Here is an 18,532-nt window from a genome sequence, read left to right as displayed (position 1 = left end):
CTTTCTGTTATGTTCATTACTGCCGTGCCATACAATATTCCGGGTAAGGCTACATTTTTCCAATATGTTTTTCCTATCAGTATTTTGTGGCAGCTTTTCGCTATAATTGAGTAGGTTAGGTTAGGTAGCTTTTCTGCCTTTTCCATCATTTTCTTCTTTTGTTTTTTAAACATATTTCTTTTCCCTTCTATCTCTATTCCTAAGTATTTTATGCTATCTGTTACTTTAATACCCTCTATTTCTTGAGGTTTTTCTTCCATATTATATATGATTATATGACTCTTATTTTTGTTTATTTCTAGCCCACATTCTCTACATATTTCTACTAGTATTTTTATGTTTGCTTCTGCATCTACTATATTTTTTTGCTACAATTAGACCGTCATCTGCAAAGAACAATGCCCTAATCTTTATTATCTCGTTTTCAAAGCCTTTTCCTTTTTTTTCTAATTCATTATTTTATATGTAATCAGTTTAAATAGAGTAGTTGACCCCGTACATCCCTGTTTTATCCCACTCGTTACTTCAAATTCTTTATCTAATTCATATCCTATGTTTATTTTGGTTTTGTCTCCTTCGTAGATTTCTTCCAATGTATCTATTACATTTGGGTGTATTCTGTATTCTTTCATAATTTCTATTATTTTTTCCCTCTTTATTGAGTCTTATGCTTTCTTGAAATCTATTGAAATTACTATTAAACTTTCCTTCCTTTTGTAGCTTTCTTCTACGCAGTATTGTAAAATGAATGTTATCTTCTACTCTAACTCCTTTTGTGAACCCGGCTTGCGTTTCTTTCATCTCCATATTTCTCTTAACCCTTTTACCCCCGGGGTATTTGGAAATTTCCAACCCTTAACCCCCAAGGGGTTATTTTTTTCCTAGCACATTTTGCAGTATATTTTTTTTTTAATTGCTCTAACAGCCTTAATTTTTGTCATAGAGAGGTCAGGTTGGTCTCATTCTCTTGGAAAATTCCTGAATTTTCTCAAAAAATTATAAAAAAATATGAAAAACAAATTTTTATAGCATTTTTTGCAAGGACGTACCAGTATGTCCATGGGGGTAAAGGGATGGGTTTTGTGAAACATACCAGTACGTCCTTTGGGGGTAAAAGGGTTAATGTGTTCCTCTATTTCATCTTTCATGAGGGCCATAAATATTTTGTATGAGGCATTTGTAAGGGCAATTGGTCTTAGATCCTTTACTGTGGGTTTCTTTACCTTTTTTTATCATTTTCGTTTTAGACTTTTTCCACTTTTCGGGCTTGTTCTTCTCCTCCGTTTCATTTTGAAGGCACTTTGTAATGATTTCCAAACATTTGCTGTCATTAGCTATAGTTTTATATAATTCTGGTGTCAGTTCATCTGGACCTGCTGCCTTTTTATTTTTCATTTTTCTTAACATTTTCTTAACTTTTTCCTCTGTTAACTTGGGAATATTCATTGGTTATCTTTCTTGTTATTGGTGATATCATATCCATGTGCTCTCTTATTTCTATAGGGAATGAGTGTCCTAATGAGTTTTCTTCTTTTTTTATTTCCTTTAATTTTTCTATATAACTTTGTCTTTCTTCACTATTCCATACCTCTTTCATTTTCTTTTCGTGCATTTTATAAATGTTTTCCCCCCAGAACCTATCTATTTGTTCCTCTGCTACTTCTTTGGATATCGAGTAAAACAACCAAAGATAAAGAAGGGTAAAATATTTGCGTATTAAATAATTGTAAAACCATCTCGGTCATCCACCAAGTCTTATTAGATTTTGACATATTATTAGCTAAGCTACAACTCTAGTTGGAAAAGCAAGATGCTATAAGTCCTAGGGCTCCAACAGTGAAAATAGCCCAGTGAGGAAAGGAAATGAAATCAACAAAATGAGAAATAATTAACAATTAATAAAATATTTTAAAATCAGTAATATCAAAACATTTCTTATAAAAACTATAAAAAGACTTGTGTCAGCCTGTTAAACATAAAAATATTTTCTACAAGTTTGAACTTTTGAAGTTCTATATTGACCGGCCCTCATTGATAACTCTACAGGAGAGACGAACATATGATTTCATTTTCTTTCTCGTCTATCACAAAGGGGGGAGACACAGATGGTCCCATGAATAGTGAAATAAAGTCTTGCATCTTAGATAAGGTTATTCAGTATTAAACAGTATAGTGTATCTGTTGTTTTTGGTCTCTTTTTCATTCAGTAATAAATATTTTTCCTGTGTAAATTGCTAGTGTATTATATTTACAATATATTGTTAATTGTACTCCATCTGTTAGTTTTGATTTATGCATTATTTTAATTATGTTTTGACATTCATCAGGGAGGCACTGTGGGATACTTCACGAATGGGCCAGTCAAACCTCCTGTTGGAAGAAAAAGGCTTCTCTGCAACATGGCCATGACGATGGACACTCCTCATCTACGACGTTACTTACTCCTATGATCGCCATCCAGTCATAAAATTGGTAAGTTTCTGCCTCGTGATGACGGACTTGAGTCACCGATGTAAGGTCTGTATCATGGCAGGGTCCCACAAGTTAATGAAAAACACCAAAGGTTTTTGCAGGTTTCCTACTGCCTCAGTTATGTTACTTTGCTTTATAGCTTTCATGGTTTTTAATACCCGGCACTATGTTAACAAGATGCCTTGTGGAATACAGTATAGCACTAAATCGTTCGTTTATGTAATAGAAGCCGACGTAAAGTTGGGTAACAAAGTAACCTAGATTTTCAAGGCTGACTGACGTAAAGCTGAGCATTCCTCTTGGCTACCAATTTAAACTTTTTACAAAATCATATTTGTTCTGCCACTACAGTAAATACAAACCCTTTTGGTATTAATAGGGCCATAAGACTTTCATTGAGATGTAACTACCCTATTTCTATTTAAGGGGGGGGGAGGTACCCCACTCACACATGTGCGCGCGTACACACCTGTGTTGTCTCGTCACTTTTTACTTTTGGCTCGGTGAGAGTAGACGTTCGCCTCTCTCTTGCTCTTGTTCTTGGGCAGAGGGATTCGCCTTTCCATCGGCACCTCCTTGGTTTTCTTCTCTATTCTAATTCTTTTATTTTCTTCTCTCTTTTTTTCCACATTTGATAGATATATTCTTTCCTTTTCTCTATTCCTTCTTTCTTGAACAGCACGTTTCCTATTATCATCTTCTTTTCTTCTTCATACGGCTGTTGCAATTCCACTATTTTTCTTCTTTCGTCGCTGAGGTCTGGACACTCAAGAATGAAGTGGGCGAGGTCTTCATTAACTGCCCCACATAGTTTGCATTCTACCCTACCTCCCGCTTCATGTCTTTTCCTATCGTTTAATTTCAAACAGTTGGCCCTAGCTCTATACATAATAATAGAATTAGGTTTGTTGTCATAAAACATTTCTTCTCCTATTTGCCCTTTTTCTTGTTCGTATATTTCTAAACTATTTTTCTCTTTTATCTCATCCCTCCACTTTTTACCATCTACTTCTCTAATTTTGGCCTTGAGCTCTTCCCTTCCCATTCTCCTAAAGGTTCTATCGTTCATTTCCATATCTTTAATCCATTTCTTAGTCTCTTTCATCCACCTGTTATTTTCATTTTCTTTCATTTCTTCCAGAATTGTCTTCAGCAAATTTTTTCTCCCCTCTTCTATCCCTTTCACAAACCTTAGCCTTCCTCCTGCTATCCTAGTTTTCATTTCGGACATTCCTATCTCTCCCCGTAGTGTTGCTACGGCTGCATATGATGATGCTCCCAAAATTTTTCTTCCTACTCCGTTTTCAATCTGCTGTAATCATTTTATTTCACTTTCTGTTATGTTCATTACTGCCGTGCCATACAATATTCCGGGTAAGGCTACATTTTTCCAATATGTTTTTCCTATCAGTATTTCGTGGCAGCTTTTCGCAATAATTGAGTAGGTTAGGTTAGGTAGCTTTTCTGCCTTTTCCATCATTTTCTTCTTTTGTTTTTTTAAACATAGTTCTTTTCCATTCTATCTCTATTCCTAAGTATTTTATGCTATCTGTTACTTTAATACCCTCTATTTCTTCAGGTTTTTCTTTCATATTATATATGATTATATGACTTATTTTTGTTTATTTGTAGCCCACATTCTCTACATATTTCTACTAGTATTTTTATGTTTGCTTCTGCATCTACTATATTTTTTTTGCTACAATTAGACCATCATCTGCAAAGAACAATGCCCTAATCTTTATCTCGTTTTCAAAGCCTTTTTTTTCTAATTCATTTATTATTTTATATGTAATTAGTTTAAATAGAGTAGTTGACCCCTTACATCCCTGTTTTATCCCACTCGTTACTTCAAATTCTTTATCTAATTCATATCCTATGTTTATTTTGGTTTTGTCTCCTTCGTAGATTTCTTCCAATGTATCTATTACATTTGGGTGTATTCTATATTTCATAATTTCTATTATTTTTTCCCTCTCTATTGAGTCATACGCTTTCTTGAAATCTATTGAAATTACTATTAAACTTTCCTTCCTTTTGTAGCTTTCTTCTACACAGTATTGTTAAATAGATATTTTATCTTCTACTCTTCCTCCTTTTGTGAACCCGGCTTGCGTTTCTTTCATCTCCATATTTCTCTCAAGGTGTTCTTCTATTTCATCTTTCATGAAGGCCATAAATATTTTGTATGAGGCATTTGTAAGGGCAATTGGTCTTAGATCTTTTACTGTGGGTTTCTTTACCTTTTTTATCATTTTCGTTTTAGACTTTATCCATTTTTCAGGCTTGTTCTTCTCCTCCGTTTCATTTTGAAGGCACTTTGTAATGATTTCCAAACATTTGCTGTCATTAGCTATAGTTTTATATAATTCTGGTTTCAGTTCATCTGGACCTGCTGCCTTTTTATTTTTCATTTTTCTTAAAATTTTCTTAACTTTCTCCTCTGTTAACTTGGGAATATTCATTGGTGTTATCTTTCTTGTTATTGGTGATATCATATCCATGTGCTCTCTTATTTCTATAGGGAATGAGTGTCCTAATGAGTTTTCTTCTTTTTTTATTTCCTTTAATTTTTCTATATAACTTTGTCTTTCTTCACTATTCCATACCTCTTTCATTTTCTTTTCGTGCATTTTATAAATATTTTCCCCCAGAACCTATCTATTTGTTCCTCTGCTACTTCTTTGGATAGTTTTTCTCCATTTTCGTCATATAATTGTATTTCTTCTTCCTTTTCCTTTTTCCCTTTTAGTTTGTCAAATTTTTTTGAATATCTTGTTCCTATCCTTCCTTACTCCATTAGCCTTCTTTTCATTTTCCCACATTGCTTCCTTTATTATAACCTGCGTTTTCTCTTTTTGTTGTTTATACAGCAGAAACGCTTTTTCCCTTTTTTCTCCTCTCAGGTATCGCTTTTCTCTTAAGTTTTTTTCTCTTTTATTTCCTCTCTTGATTTTATTTGTCATCCACTCTGGTTCTACCTTTGCTTTCTCTTCTCCAGTTATTCTCCGTCTGTACTTTGCTCGTAGCTTTCTTTTTGCTGACTCTTCTACAACTTCATCAAATTCATCCATCCTTGTGATTTCTCTGTTCTCTAGATTATTTTTTAATTCTTCCCTGTATTCCCTAAGACTTTCTTCGTCTGTTTTGTAATACATACTTTCTTTCCAAAATCCTTTTTTGTAGTTTTCTATCGTCGCTTTTACGCTGACCTCTACCTCAATCAGATTATGGTCAGATATATCTACTTTATCTTTTTCTTCATCTATGTTCATCTCATTGAAGTATTCATACATTTCTTTATTAACCAACACCAAGTCTATGGCACTTCTTTGATCACCTCTCTCCCATGTATATGTTCCTTTGCATTTCTCATCTACATTTAATAATATAAGGTTTTTATTGTTTATTACCTCGAGTATTTTCTTTCCGTTTTCATTCTCCTCTTGGTATCCCAAGAAGCCAAGATGACCATTAAAATCTCCCATTATAATTAGTGCTTCATCTTCCTCTACTTCCTCTATTTTTTTCTCTAGCTCTGCTCGTATCACTGCGTTTCTCTCTTTACCTTCCCTATCCCTGCCACAATCCATATATACTACAATAAGTCTCACTTTCTTTTAAAGGATATTCCATTTTACATCCAATATACCTAAGTTCTTCGAATTAACTTTTTCCATTTCGATATCCTTGTCGTCTTTATATATCGCCATTAACACCCCTCCTTTTTTATCTTTAAAAGTCCCTCATACTCTCCTTCTTAATTGTACCATCACTTATATTAATCTTATCTATTTTTTGTTGTGTTTCAGTTAGCACTACTATGTTGATATCAAAGCTATCGTTTAGGAGACTCCATTTCCATGTATTTTGGCTTTGTTAAGCCTTGTATATTTATCATTTTGAAACTAATTCTCTTATTCTTTTCCGATGGTCTGTCGCGTGATCCGTATTCATTCCTTTTTCTGTTCCCCTTATGCATTTCTTGTGGTCCTGTCTCTACCTCCTTTCTCTGGCCCCCTGTTCTCTGAGGAGTTTCCCGTTTTTTATCATCCAGCCATTCTCTCCATTATTTTGTTTTTCTTTGAGCTCTTCCCTAAGTTTTGACATAGCCTCTCTTTCCTTTTTCGTCATGTCCTCTGTTATACCTATTCTTTTTTTCAAAGGATCTTGTTCATGTTTTAGTTTCTTAGCACTTTTTAGGATTTTCCACTTCATTTCTTCATTCTTAAATTTAATGAGCACTGGCTTAGGTCGTCCCATCCCGCCCTCATTTCGCTTCCCTAGCCTTATTACCTGTTCCATCTCTATCTGCTCTAGCTCTAAACTATTTCTGAAAATATCCTTACACCAATTAGTATCCTCTTTTTCTTTCCTCTGCTTCTTCCCTTTTACTTTCTGGTACATTATATATATACCAAAGGCACTGCCCCCAATTTTGTGGGGTAGCCGACATCAACAATGAAACAAAACAAAAAGGGGACCTCTACTCTCTACATTCCTCCAGCCTAACCAGGGACTCAGCCGAGCTCAGCTGGTACATTATACAGCACTAAATTGCACACACTCCTTCTTTTTTCCTCCTCTTCTTCTAGTTCCTGCAATACTTTTGATTCAACTACTTCTACCTGATTGTGCTCTACATCTCCAAATTCATTCTGGCTAAACCTGTTATTTATTGTACTTACGACCTCGTCCATTATTTCATTCTTCACCTTCCTCAGCACCTCTTCGACAATTTCTGCTCTCATTTTTGACCATTTTTCTTCTATTTCTCTCAGCTTTTCGTTCAACATTTTATTTCTTTCTTCTAGATCTTTCATTTTATTTTTACTGCACTTTAATTCTTGTTTGCAATTGTTACACATCCACATTAGTTCTTCGTGCTCTCTTAAGAGCCCTATATGTAGCTCTGGATATTTTTTGGCACATGGCGTGGTACCACTTATCGCATTCGTCACATATCAGTCCCTCTTCGTTTTTTTTAACTTTATTTTTATTTCTGCAGTCACTGCATATATCCTTACTTTGTTGCGAACTCACTATTCTTTTTTTACTGGTTTTTTCTTGCTTAGGGGGATTTTCTAATCACTTCACTTTTTCGTTTCACTACAGCTCCGCCGCGTTGTTCGGCGACTTCAACCTTTGTTTTATATCACTTTATATCTTTTAACCCTTTTACCCCCAGGGTATTTGGAAATTTCCAACTCTTAACCCCCAGGGGTTATTTTTTTTCCAGCACATTTTGCAGTATATTTTCTTTAAATTGCTCTAACAGCCTTAATTTTTGTCATAAAGAGGTCAGGTTGGTCTCATTCTCTTGGAAAATGCCTGAATTTTTTCAAAAAATTATCGAAAATAGGAAAAAAAAAATGTTTATAGCTTTTTTTTTTTTGCAAGGACGTACCGGTACGTCCATGGGGGTAAAGGGATGGGTTTTGTGGAACGTACCAGTACGTCCTTTTGCGGGTAAAAGGGTTAATGAATAACACGCACACATTATTGGTGTCAAATTTCATTGAAGATAAATCATATTTACTTTGTCATATTTTATTTTTTCTTGAATAGTGTTTTTTTATTATTGGTGTTCTCACATGTAGATTTTTACGACTTTCTCTTTTATAAAGAGGTTACTCAAATAGACTTGTTGTATATTAATATTTTTTAGAAATTAATATATTTCCCTGGTGAATGAGATTTATCATTTTATCTCATCATAAGCCATAGTAAAGTGTTCCAAACTTTCAATAATTTCAAGTTATTGTTTTACAGTAACAAATAAATGTTTTTGAAAGAAATCCTCTGGTTAAGGAACTATAGATATTACTTTTTTATTACTGGAAGCAAATTAATGTGTATAAGATTTTGATTATGAAGAATTAATTTTAGCTGGAGGTGGCAGGTAGCAGCTGTACGTGACCACAGCTTACCAAATGATGAAATGTCTTCAGAGAAGCCAATAACCATGAGGATCAAGACTCTAGAAAATGTGAGTATACTATTATTCATACATACATACATATACCAAGGCACTTCCCCCAATTTTGGGGGGTAGCCGACATCAACAAAGAAACAAAACAAAAAGGGGACCTCTACTCTACGTTCCTCCCAGCCTAACAAGGGACTCAACAGAGTTCAGCTGGTACTGCTAGGGTGTCACAGCCCACCCTCCCACATTATCCACCACAGATGAAGCTTCATAATGCTGAATCCCCTACTGCTGCTACCTCCGCGGTCATCTAAGGCATCGGAGGCAGCAGCAGGGCCTACCGGAACTGCGTCACAATCGCTCGCCATTCATTCCTATTTCTAGCACGCTCTCTTGCCTCGCTCACATATATCCTCCTATCACCCAGAGCTTCCTTCACTCCATCCATCCACCCAAACCTTGGCCTTCCTCTCGTACTTCTCCCATCAACTCTTGCATTCATCACCTTCTTTAGCAGACAGCCATTTTCCATTCTCTCAACATGGCCAAACCACCTCAACACATTCATACCAGTAAAAGTAGTTTTTAAAATGTCTACAAGGTCAACACATTGGTGTCTTTCCAAGGACGGGCTTCGGTTCCTATTTTTTGGGTATGGTTTTGTCAGCATTGTCCCAAAGAAGATTTTTAAGCTTTCCCTATTCAGTCTGGTAGATTTTATGAATACCAATTTTATTTCAAGATGATAGGTAGCAGACAATCTCAATATTGTAGTCACTAGAGCAGTAATGAAAAATGGGAGTTCTTGCCAGTTTATAAGTAATGATACTAAAAATTAGGTCACTTGAACTAGAGAATCCAACAGCAACCAACTTTATTCTTTTTTTCTTCAAAAGTAGGGAACTATATAAAGGACTCGGATGTTATCATATGCATCCTTGCCTTAAAAAAGACAGCAGCCACACTTTTGAGCTGAAATAAGCTGCTATTCTATTAATGAAATTCTCTTGAGAGGATGGAGAAAGTCAATTTGTTGCTCGCTCGCAGATTCTCTCGTTTCTTTGGTAGAAACTTGTCAAATGAATTCTGGAAGGTGTGGCATCAGTTGGGAGTGGAACCCAAGGCTACTCTGGTCATCCTAAAAGGATACAGAATTCCTTTTTATGGCAGTTGCAGCTCATACAGCCAGGACTCTTGATAAACTGTGAGCTCTGTAGAGCAAGATGATCATAGTGTTGAGAAGTTTTGGATGGCTCACGATTTTCACAGTTTCATATTTGTAATTTTCAAGGTGATCCGGGGGTGACGTCTCATCATTGACCTTAACCTATTGAATTGATATCTCCATTCGACTTCTTCCAAGATGAAGACAGTTCAATACCCTATCAAAGGACGTACCGGTACGTCCATGGGGGTAAAGGGATGGGTTTTGTGAAACGTACCAGTGCGTCCATTGGGGGTTAAAAGGGTTAATTGTGAGTACATGTAATAGGTTTATTATAAAACTCATTTTTATGAATCTTGCCTGATTTTCATAGTGCTTCTCTCTCTCGAAGCTGGCCAAGCACAAACGTCTATCCTGAAATTGCAAAAATTCCCACACCAAGTTGAATGCCACCTACCCCTCGGTTTTTCTTAATAGAACTCTCTTCTGGTGTAAAGGCAATTTTACTCATTATTGAGATTAACTTGATACATCACAATAAGGCTCCTACCCATATTACAAGGAAAGCAAACAGGAATTGGATAGATGCCTGCTTGGTGAGCAGTAAGGAAGGTAGGGATAGAATAGCCATACATGAAAGTAATGGAGCAGTTATAAAACAGGTTGAACAATTTAGATACTTGGTATCTACTATAAATCAGGAGGAGGATGTGAGGCTGAAGTTGAGAGTAGGATAAAAGCAGCATGGGGAAAGTGGAGGGAGGTAGCAGGAGTGGTATGTGATCAGAAAATAACAATCAAGATAAAAGTCAAGACCTATAGCACACTAATTAAGGGATTTTGACGAAGGAAAAATCTATTTCTGGGCGAGGGTCCTGTGTCGCCCACTGAAATGCTCCTTAAAGCACCATTTCTAAGGTATCAGTACTGCTAAATATACCAGAGAAAAAGTTGCATGGAATGCCAGGAATAAATCCAGCTCGCTCACTCTAAAAGAGTGTCGGTATAGTAACTGGGGCGTGTTAGAACCACTACCAGAGGTCCCTTATCAATTAGTCCTCTCCTTCCTCAATATCCCCCGATACTACGAGGTGCCGTTCTACATCCGACTACTGCCCGCTACTACGACTACCCTCCCGCCACCCTTACCACTACCCACGCTTCTACCCTCATTCCTTTCTAGCACCAGCGAGATCCAGATGTGTTGTTTTTATTGGTTTGTGTTTCGGTGTTTTTGAAGATGTCATGTTAAATGTATGGATAAGAAACTTGGGCTTCAAGAAAAAAAGCGGAAGTAAAGCTTGAGGGAACAGAGATGAGACTGCTAAGGTGGATTATGGGAATATCACTGCTTGAAAGGTTGGAAAATGATGAAATAAGATAAATGGCAGGTTAGTAAAGATTACAGAGATAAGTGTGTCACGACTGGTGGTGTGGGACATGTTGATGATGGATGGTAGGGAGGGAGTTCAGAGGGCATGGGAGGAACCTGTTAGGGGGAGAAGGATCAAGAGGGTGGCATAGAATTAGATGGCGAGATAAGGTGAAGGATGATGTGGAGAGAAGAGGTTTTGGGGGAAGAGGATGCCTTTGATAGAAGGCATTGGAGAGGACGCATCAGATTACCAGCCACTTAATATAGGGATAAGGTGAGGAAGAAAACAAAGAATTTGTCCGTAAATAACCAACTTTGAAAGAGAAGCGCTCTAATCATCAGGTGATTATTGGAATAATCAATATTATTATTAGAATTCCATTTTATATAACATGGATTGTTGTGGTGGTAGCCAAATATGCTTCGACTAAACTAATATTATTAAGCAAATGTAAGAAGCTAAGAGTGGATATGAATGTGTTGATGTGGTTTGGCCATTTTGAAAGAATGGAAAATGGCTGTATGCTAAAGAAGGTGATGAATGCAAGAGTTGATGGGAGAAGTACAAGAGGAAGGCCAAGGTTTGGGTGGATGGATGGAGTGAAGGAAGCTCTGGGTGATAGGAGGATAGATGTGAAAGAGGCAGGAGAGAGTGCTAGAAATATGAGTGAATGGTGAGCGATTGTGACGCAGTTCCGGTAGGCCCTGCTGCTTCCTCCGGTGCCTTGGAAGACCCTGGAGGTAGCAGCAGTAGGGAATTCAGCATTATGAAGCTTCATCTGTGGTGGATAACGGGGGAGGGTGGGCTGTGGCACCCCTAGCAGTACCAGCTGAACTCGGTTGAGTCCCTTGTCAGGCTGGGAGGAACAGAGAGAGGAGACGTCCCCTTTTTTGTTTCATTTGTTTGATGTCGGCTACCTCCAAAATTGGGGGAAGTGCCTTGGTATATGTATGTAAGAAGAATGTACTGTATCTTGTTGGGAATGCTTGTCATAATGTTCTATTTATTTATTTTTTCATATTCTATATCAAGTTTTTAATGGAGATCCATTGCTACTGTCTTCCTTTGAACCATTGCCTGTTTCTTCTCCTTGAATTGTTAGCCTTTTTACTTACTGATTTGTTTTTTACTGTAAGCTACAGTATAGATTTAATCTCTATCACACAGATTAATTTTGTTAGATCATTTAAATTCCTTCTTGGATTGCTTTATAAAAATGTGAATATGAACATATTTCATAATATCGATAACATTACGCATGAAAGGTTAGTGTTGAAATGTATCGAGTATAACCTAAATTCTTGGTTTAATAACATTTCTTTAATATATGAATAGGTATGAATCTATTTTTTTTCTTGCAGCGATCAAGGCATGACTCTGGTAGCTCCATGAAAGGTGCTGTCAGCGTAAGCGTCACATTACGGTGTGGAGATAAGTGGCACCCAATATCTTCAAAGTCTTGGCTGTGTCCCTTTCTGTAACTAAAGGAAACCCTCAAAGAGGGTAAGTATGTTATTAGTATTATTATGGTTGGAAAATTTCTGCTTTTCTTTGACTATTTATGCGAATTAACTTTGGTATGTGGTTATGCTTATCATTGGAATATCAATTTTGAGTTATAGGTTTTACGAAGGTGAATAGTTTTATATATCTGAACCTCCTCTAGTGGTTATATTACTTATTCTCCAGCAACTTGGTTTATTGACATATACCTCTAAAATAATAAAGAAAAAAATCCTATTTTCTTTCCTTGCAGTAGACACATGCCTCTTGTAAAGTAATCAGATACACTAGCAGTTAACCCTTTTACCCCCAGGATATTTGGAACTTTCCAACCTTTAACCCGCAGGGGTTATTTTTTTCCAAGCTCATTTTGCAGTATATTTTTTTCAAATTGCTCTAACAGCCTTAATTTTTGTCATAGAGAGGTCAGGTTGGTCTCATTCTCTTGGAAAATGCCTGAATTTTTTCAAAATATCAAAAATATGAATAAATAAAATTTTATAGCATTTTTTTTTCAAGGACGTACCGGTACGTCCGTGGGGGTAAAGGGATGGGTTTTGTGAAACGTACCAGTACATCCTTTGTACTGGTACGTATTTTCTTTCCGTTTTCATTCTCCTCTTGGTATCCCAAGAAGCCTAGATAACCATTAAAATCTCCCATTATAATTAGTGCTTCATCTTCCTCAACTTCCTCTATTTTTTTCTCTAGCTCTGCTCGTATCACTACGTTTCTCTCTTTACCTTCCCTATCCCCGCCACAATCCATATATGCTACAATAAGTCTCACTTTCTTTTTAAGGATATTCCCTTTTACTTCCAATATATCTTAAGTTCTTCGAATGAACTTTTTCCATTTCTATATCCTTGTCGTCTTTGTATATCACCATTAACCCCCCTCCTTTTTTATCTTTAAAGTCCCTCATACTCTCCTTCTTAATTGTACCATCACTTATATTAATCTTATCTATTTTTTGTTGTGTTTCAGTTAGCTATCGTTTAGGAAACTCTCCATTTCCATGTATTTTTGCTTTGTTAACCCTTGTGTATTTATCATTTTGAAACTAATTCTCTTATTCTCTTCCGTTGGTCTGTCGCGTGATCCGTATTCATTCCTTTTTCTGTTCCCCTTTTGCATTTCTTGTGGTCCTATCTCTACCTCCTTTCTCTGGCCCCCTGTTCTCTGAGGAGTTTCCCGTCTTTTATCATCCAGCCATTCTCTCCATTATTTTGTTTTTCTTTGAGCTCTTCCCTAAGTTTTGACATAGCCTCTCTTTCCTTTTTCGTCATGTCCTTTGTTATACCTACTCTTTTTTTCAAAGGATCTTGTTCATGTTTTAGTTTCTTAGCACTTTTTAGGATTTTCCACTTGATTTCTTCATTCTTAAATTTAATAAGCACTGGCCTAGGTCGTCCCCTCCCCCCCTCATTTCGCTTCCCTAGCCTTATTACCTGTTCCATCTCTATCTGCTCGAGCTCTAAACTATTTCTGAAAATATCCTGACACCAATTAGTATCCTCTGTTTTCCTTTCCTCTGCTTCCTCCCTCTCACTTTCTGGTACATTATACATATACCAAAGGCACTGCCCCCAATTTTGTGGGGTAGCCGACATCAACAATGAAACAAAACAAAAAGGGGACCTCTACTCTCTACATTCCTCCAGCCTAACCAGGGACTCAGCCGAGCTCAGCTGGTACATTATACAGCACTAAATTGCACACACTCCTTTTTTTTTTCCTCCTCTTCTTCTAGTTCCTGCAATACTTTTGATTTAACTAATTCTACCTGATTTTGCCCTACATCTCTTCAAATTCATTCTGGCTAAACCTGATATTAATTGTACTTACGACCTCGTCCATTATTTCATTCTTCACCTTTCTCAGCACCTCTTCGACAATTTCTGCTCTCATTTTTGACCATTTTTCTTCTATTTCTCTCGGCTTTTCGTTCAACATTTTATTTCTTTCTTATAGAGCGACCAGGATTATAGCCTGCAAGGGTTTAGTAGCAAAAGGGCCTAAAGTGATTAAAGAATTTGAGGGTCTTGGAGAGGCTTTGGAGTCTGCACTGCTCAGCAAACTTTCAGAACCCTAACTGAAACACTATTAACACTAGGCTCAACTTAGGAATGGAGCTAGGTTAGGTCTAGCAGCTTATCGGACATGACCAGAATTACCTCTTATAACCCTTTTACCCCCAAAGGACGTACTGGTACGTTTCACAAAAGCCATCCCTTTACCCCCATGGACGTACCGGTACGTCCTTGAAAAAACAATGCTATAAATTTTTTTTTTTCATATTTTTGATAATTTTTTTTTTGAGAAAATTCAGGCATTTTCCAAGAGAATGAGACCAACCTGACCTCTCTATGACGAAAATTAAGCCTGTTAGGGCAATTTAAAAAAAGTATAGTACTGCAAAATGTGATGGGAAAAAATAACCTCTTGGGGGTTGAGGGTTGGAAATTTCCAAATAGCCCGGGCGTAAAAGGGTTTAAAAAAGGATTCACTGGAATTCTCAAGGGAGCCAATGACGTCAAGAGCTTATTAAGCTCATCAACCAAAAGTAGACTGATGATATGAATTGTCTAAAGGAGGAGTGTCATTATCACTTGTCACCTCCCCCTTCCAGGGTCTTCCAAGGCACCGGAGGAAGCAGCAGGGCCTACCGGAACTGTGTCACAATCGCGTGACGCAGTTCCGGTAGGCCCTGCTGCTTCCTCCGGTGCCTTGGATGACCGTGGAGGTAGCAGCAGTAGGGGATTCAGCATTATGAAGCTTCATCTGTGGTGGATAACGTCGGAGGGTGGGCTGTGGCACCCTAGCAGTACCATCCGAACTCGGTTAAATCCCTTGTCAGGCTGGGAGGAACAGAGAGAGGAGACGTCCCCCTTTTTGTTTCATTTGTTTGATGTCGGCTACCTCCAAAATTGGGGGAAGTGCCTTGGTATATGTATGCATGACCTTTGCTGCGTAAGCTGTGCACTCCTACAAATTACCTATAGACAGAAATGCCCTTAAAAAAAAAATATTGGAACTGGTGACTACCACCAAAGCCAGAAGGAAACTATAAGAGGGGGAAAGAATGTGCTGCTAGTTCTCTGGTCCCATTGGTCAGTAATGAATCTGGACAATGCACTCCATGATGTCAGTTGTTGTCTTGATAGTGACACTGGCAATGCCAATAAAGTGAAGATTAAGTGGGAGTTCTAGAGGAATCTATCTTAGGATCAGCTCCCAAAAACATCCTACATCTACTATACAGTAATATAGATATAATAACACTTCAAAATAATAGTACACTCACATTTTCTAGAGTCTTCATTCCCAATGGTTGTTGGCTCTTCTGAAGATTCCAGAGTTCCTTCCTGTTACGTAGTAAGAATCGTCAATCTCACCAATTCCCAACTTTAATAATAAGCCATTACCGGAGCACCATGTACACAATTGATCATATAAATAGCCTAAATTTTCTCCCAATTCGAATTATTTTAGTGTGGGACCAAGTTGGCAAATCATCACAACCAGAGTTTCCGAACTATTAAGTATTTTCTTCAATGAAATCCTGGGTCTCCATTGTAGCTTTTCAGATACCCAGAACTCAATAATTCAATCTAGAAAATGTACCTCACTTCAAATATCTTTTGACTCTCCCAGACAAAAAAATATTTTCCTCTGTGGTATATAGATTTAACCTGTATTCTTATACATTGTTCCTTTCATACCTCAGCCCAAATCAAAATAAATTTATTATTTCGTTTCACAAGAGACTAAATGATACTATAGGATGATTAAGTAATTGAATTTAACCATTTTAGCTGAGATTTGTTAGTGTTTTGAACTGTTTAACTCCCAGGTTAACTTATATAAAAGAATATGATTTTATTAATTTCAATATTTTATGAGAAGTCTAATGGATGAAACCAAGAAATGGGACTATATTCTCTTACGAGTTGGTTTATTTATTTCCTCATTTTCTTTCCTTAATGGGCTACTTTCCCTGGTGGGGCCCTGGGGCTTATAGCATCATGATGAGTTTGGTTAGGTTATCTAAATGTCAATATTGATGGATATAAAATCACTCTGAAAACATTGGAAGAGAACTGATTGTTTTATTGTGGTCGGCAATAACTGTATTTCTTGTTTCCTTTACAGAACCCAGCGGGCCTGTGCTGCTTGAAGTCCCTGTGACATTGGTGAGTACAGTAAGAAAATTTTAGTCTGCTATAATATATATACTCCCTCTCACACACACTCTATTGCCACTCACAAGTATCCTTTAAACCTTGTTTTTTGACTCATACTCCCTCTCACACACACTCTCTCTCTCTCTCTCTCTCTCTCTCTCTCTCTCTCTCTCTCTCTCTCTCTCTCTCTCTCTATATATATATATATATATATATATATATATATATATATATATATATATATATATATATATATGCAATTTGGTGATATTTTTTTTAATTATTCGTTTTCATTCACATTAATTCTGCCTTTTTTTTTTACTGAACATTTTACTGAAGTTAAAAAATTTCTGGGTTTTGATTCTTAGTCCACCATACCAAGCAGTGGTACAGAGGCTATGGTACTAAACCGAATAAAAGTGTTATATCGTTTATAGTTGCTTAATTCTGGGGTTATAGTTGGCATATTGAGGCTGGGAATGTAAGGTGAAAGGCTGCATTTACGTGTATAAAGAGAAAGCATACTATGTGTATGTTTGTGTATGAATTATATACAGTATGTATGCAAGGTTCAATGTTATACGCAGTTTTAACGTTTTGTGAATGTAGGGTTTTACTTCGTCCTGTTTGCTGATGATGATAGGAATGACAGTGGGTTCTTATATATATATATATATATATATATATATATATATATATATATATATATATATATATATATATATATATATATATATATATATATATATATATATATATATATATGTATATATATATATATTAACCATTCAACTGGATTTTATGATTTAAACGTTAGTGATGTCATTTTACCAACCATTTCTTTGGTCGCAGTTTTGTGAAATAGGTAAATAGGTAATGTTGATGAAATTATATTCTGTGATATGCACTCTTGTGGTTTGTAGATATGCTAGCTATTTCATTAGTGTCTCTTTAATTAAATGATTTGAACTAGATTTGTCAACTGCCTTAGGGCGAAAGGGTGTCGGGTAGAATGGGTGGGTGGTCTCTCTCTCTCTCTTTCTCTCTCTCTCTCTCTCTCTCTCTCTCTCTCTCTCTCTCTCTCTCTCTCTCTCTCTCTCTCTCTCTCATATAATTGCGTATGTCTTGTTTTGTTGTGAACTTTACACATTTATCTCAACCTTTTCGTCCATGTGAGGGTTATGGTGGCCTATGTGATAACATCACTGACTGGTTAATGCCAGACTGGGGTTCAAGTCCAGCTAAAACTCGTTAGTTCCTTTGGTTGCTGCAACCTCACCGTCCTAGTGAGCCAAGGATGGGGTGTTTGAGGGAGCCTATAAGTATCTGCTGGGTCATCAGCGGTCATTGCCTGGCATTCCTTGGTCCTAGCATGAGTGGAGATTGGGCTTTGATCATATGCATATATGATCAATCTTTAGGGCATTGTCCTGCACGATACGGTAATGTCAGTGTCCCTTGCCCCTGCCATTCATGATCGGCATTGAAACCTTCAAACTGATGTTTGAGTTTGTGGTTGATATCTTGATATTATGGTAAGCAGCTCTTCTAGGAGAAGGATACTCCAAAATCTAACCATTGTTCTCTAGTCTTGGGTAGTGCCATAGCCTCTGTACCATGGTCTTCCACTGTCTTGGGTTAGAGTTCTCTTGCTTGAGGGTACACTCGAGCACACTTTTCTATCTTATTTCTCTAACTCCTGTTTTGTTAAAGTTTTTATAGTTTATATAGGAGATATTTATTTTTATGTTGTTACTCTTCTTAGACTATTGTATTTTCCTATTTTCTTTTCCTCGCTGGGCTATTTTCCCTGTTGGAGCCTCTGGGCTTATAGCATCCTGCTTTTCATACTAGGGTTGTAGCTTAGCTAGTAATAACAATAATGATAATAATAACAATA

At 36.8% G+C, this 18,532-nt stretch overlaps 1 long non-coding RNA gene across 2 annotated transcripts in view; it reads left to right on the top strand.

The window, feature by feature from the left end:
* The first annotated feature begins 2,295 nt into the window (after positions 1-2,295).
* The window catches only part of LOC137635301 (uncharacterized), a 21,878-nt gene continuing 5,641 nt past the window's right edge, over positions 2,296-18,532 (top strand). Inside the window, exons 1-4 of one of the 2 annotated variants that reach the window (XR_011042635.1) lie at positions 2,296-2,472; positions 8,362-8,461; positions 12,304-12,445; positions 16,601-16,641. This is a non-coding gene — a long non-coding RNA (uncharacterized lncRNA). Of the gene's footprint in view, positions 2,473-8,361; positions 8,462-12,303; positions 12,446-16,600; positions 16,649-18,532 lie in introns of those variants that run through there. The other variant, XR_011042634.1, reaches the window with a different exon arrangement.

This window comes from Palaemon carinicauda, unplaced genomic scaffold (assembly GCF_036898095.1).
Source record: "Palaemon carinicauda isolate YSFRI2023 unplaced genomic scaffold, ASM3689809v2 scaffold1115, whole genome shotgun sequence".
Classification (NCBI taxonomy): Eukaryota; Metazoa; Arthropoda; class Malacostraca; order Decapoda; family Palaemonidae; genus Palaemon; species Palaemon carinicauda.
The sequence above is the reverse complement of the archived record's forward strand: the minus strand, read 5'-3'. Positions and strand labels throughout refer to the sequence as shown.